Genomic DNA, 3,810 nt, shown 5'->3' on the forward strand with positions numbered 1-3,810 from the left:
TCTGGTCTGGTACAGAATTAAATTAGTGCTGCTGTCAGATAATGGGTCGAGTGTTCTGTTAAGTACTGCTGGTGCACGTTTACCAAACAGAACCCGTGCAGGACTCTGCTTTAAACTGCTTTGCGTCTCTCCGTCAGATAACCTCACGTGCATGATGCGCCATTTACAGGTATTTCCCTAAACCGCCACACAGCTCATATATGTTTCCGCCAAGGGGTGAGAACGTAATGGTTACTAAAACGATTATTTATTTTTGATAATTATTATTTTATTTCAGTTAGTTTTTCAATAACTGTTGTTAGTTTAGTTTCGTTTTAGTTTTTCAATTATTTTGACATTTTTATTTTATTTCGGTTTACGAAATTGTTTTTTCATCAATCGTTTTAGTCTTAGTTTTAGTTTTCGTTTACGAAAATAACCTTGCTTTGCAGTTAATGTATCTTTAAAGGCCATTTCTGACTCTGTCATGATGTTCTCGCAGTACTGCAGTGACCTTGGCTTTACCCACATTTGTAGCCTTTCAGTATGCATGACTCAACCTTGTAATGACAAACCATCATTCATACTGCTCTCAACTGGGCTGTTCTGTGTGAGAATAAACATATGCCAGTCCACTGGCCTAATGAACAAACCAGAAATCAGTTTTCACTTTACCAGCACACTTAAACCACTAAAGCAACTTAGTTTCACTTTTGATGTCCACATTTAATGAAATGCAGGACACCCATGGCCATGGAAAACCAGGAAGTTTGAGGAAATTGTGATTTCCAGGATTAATGAATATACATAGTAAATATATTCATAATTCAAAACAGTTCTATTTCAAGTGAGTGCTGTACTTTTTAACTTTCTATGAATGAAAAAGAATCCTGAAAAAATGTATCACACAACAGCACAATGGTTTTTAACACTGAAAATAATAATAAGAAATGTTTCTTGAGCACCAAATCAGCATATTAGACTGATTTCCTATCACAAGAATAAATTACATTTGAAAATAAATTCAAATAGATATCAGTTATTTTAAATTATAACAATATTTGACAATGTCACTGTATCGATTTGATTAATAAATGTTTTGATCAAATAAATGCTGCCTTGGTGAACATAGAGACTTCTTTCCAAAACATAAAAATCTTACCGACCACAAACTTCTGAAGAGTAGTGCATGTTTCTGTTTATGCTCAACTGGAAAATATTTTTAGGTCGATTTTGGCTTTTTTTTAGTGTAATCTGTGTAAAATTATTTTTAACAAAACAAAAACAGTAATTTGAATGACAGGAAGGAATGAAAAAGTATGGAACTTCAGATGCAGGAACCCTGAATACAATAATTCAACTATTTTGCATATTATGATATTACATTAGCGTCATCGCTTTTCATTGCAGAACTGTGGTTGGCTAGAGAGTTGATATTCATTAGCATTTGTGTCCCTAACAGGCCTGTGTTAATATGCAACAATTTAACTATGCAGCAACAACACAATTAATGAAGACGTCTCAGTGGTTTTGACGATACATATTGACAGTAGAAGGAAAAAGACAGGTAGAGTGCGAGAGAACAAAACATGTTAAGAGCTGGAGCGAATGCGTGGAGCTGGTGGAGACGGGCTGTATGACAGATTGAGGCCATTGACTGTTCTCAGAGAGCAGCTGTGAGATGTGGGAGTTCTCAGATGAACCAATTATGACTTACTGCAGCACCTCTACTCAGTCCACACAACCATAGTCTGGCCTGTCTGGATCTTAGATGCTGTGCTTGTATATTTGAGCTCCAGTGAATTGATATGAACTGTTATGTAGGCCTAAATGATTGACCCCCACACAACCATAGTCTGGCCTGTCTGGATCTTAGATGCTGTGCTTGTATATTTGAGCTCCATTGAATTGATATGAACTGTTATGTAGGCCTAAATGATTGACCTGAAAAGCCTTGACAAACTTAAACCAATATTATAAGCAAAATGAGAATCATTTCTGGTCTTCATTGATAATTGCAAGTTACTTTAATGCTATCAACTCTTTTGACTTGAAGGCCCACCGTATTCCAACACCATATTTAAAATACAAACTGAAATATTTTGTTAAATAGTTTTTAGTCATCCTGCTGCCCCCTTGCTAAAGCCCCCTGGTTTTGAGAACCACTATACTGTCATGCATTTATGGCAAGAAATCATAAGGATTTATGCTGATATTATCCAAAACCCCTTGTTGCCTAGGGCGCTTCTAAACTTTTGGAGGGCACTGTACTCATTTTTGTAGAACTGGTTTGGTTTTGGTCTGGATAAATAATACTTGATACCAGTGATTCTCTGTTGGTATTGAGTTATACTGAGATTATTATTGAGAAAATGTTCCCCAGACAAATACAGAACTGCTACCAGCACCTTGAATGATTGAAAAGGCAAGATGGATCCATGGATTTGTGTTGTTTATTTCTGACTTTACCAATCTTGTACTGTCCAATTTTCTAGACAAACTAGAGATTGCTGTATGTGAAAATCCCAGAAGATTAGCAGGATCTTGAGATACTCAGACCACTCTGTTTTTATCATCCCATGGTTAAAGTCATGTAGATAACATTCCTTCATAGAGTTGCACAATTTCCAAAAAATCTAATCGTGATTTTTTTTTTTCTGATAAAAATTGTGATTGTAATTCAAAATGTGTAAAGAAAAAAAGTTCCAGGTTTGCTGTGCTTGTTTGTATGAACACAGTTCAGGGCTCGCAAAATCGCTAGCCCGACGTCCCGGGGCTATTGTGTTTTCCAGTCGGGCTACCAAAATGTTTCACCACTCTGCCCGACGGGCTATCTTAAATGCAGATCTCCCGTGGGTCCTTAAACACTCCTAAAGTGAGTTGTATCAAACTTAAGGCCATAAAAAGTTTTAAATACGTTAAATGGTATAAGAAATGTCTTAATTATAATTTCAAGAGGTCTTACAGTTTGGGACGGAAAGACAAGCGTTGCGATACGGCTGGATTAAACTTCAAAAGGCAATGATGTCATTGAATAAATATGAGCACGTTTCAAGTCAAAACGCGGCGCAGATGTCTTTATTTGAATGTATCTGAAGGGAACCGACTGTCCTCAGAAACGGGTCGTTGACATTTTCATTTCATTTTACCTATAATTCCTGATAAAGCAGCGTTTATGAGCGCGGAGCTGCTTTGTGTATTTCACATAATATTTCAGCGCTCCTAAAGCGAAGAGAGAGAATGAATTTGCATTTCCAATAAGCCTTTCATGCTGTTTATGGTCAGATCAATGCAAATATCAACTCATGTTTTTACGCAGCAAACACATAGAGTTGTAAATGAAAAAGAAGTTAATGTGCCTTCTAAAAATCTAAACAATTAAGACAGTAATATTTATACGTTTTAAATTGACGTAATAATTTATATGCTTAAATTATCCCTTTTCATAAAAATGGTCTAAAGGCTGAAATGCTGTTCTATAAGATTTTTGTTTTTGTGAAAACCTCACTTCACTCACTGTAAAACACACAGCTTATATATTTATTAAATTAAAGCATAGTATTTGGATTTGATAGTTTTATTTTGATTAACCGATCAAGAAAAAAAATCAAGAAAAGAAAATGCTCTCATCAAAAAACAATCCCCAGCATATTCTGTTGTCAGACACGACTGGAACTTCAAATGGGACTGGCTTCTATGGTCAGATGTAACTAAAAAATTAGCTTTTTAGCAACAAACACTCAAGATGGGTTTGGTGCACACAGGGATAAAAAGTACCCCATGTGTACAATGAAATATACTGCTGTATTTTTAATGTTGTGGGCCTATATT

The sequence above is a fragment of the Sinocyclocheilus anshuiensis genome, unplaced genomic scaffold (genome assembly GCF_001515605.1).
Source record: "Sinocyclocheilus anshuiensis isolate Anshui unplaced genomic scaffold, SAMN03320099.WGS_v1.1 scaffold2129, whole genome shotgun sequence".
Lineage (NCBI taxonomy): Eukaryota > Metazoa > Chordata > Actinopteri > Cypriniformes > Cyprinidae > Sinocyclocheilus > Sinocyclocheilus anshuiensis.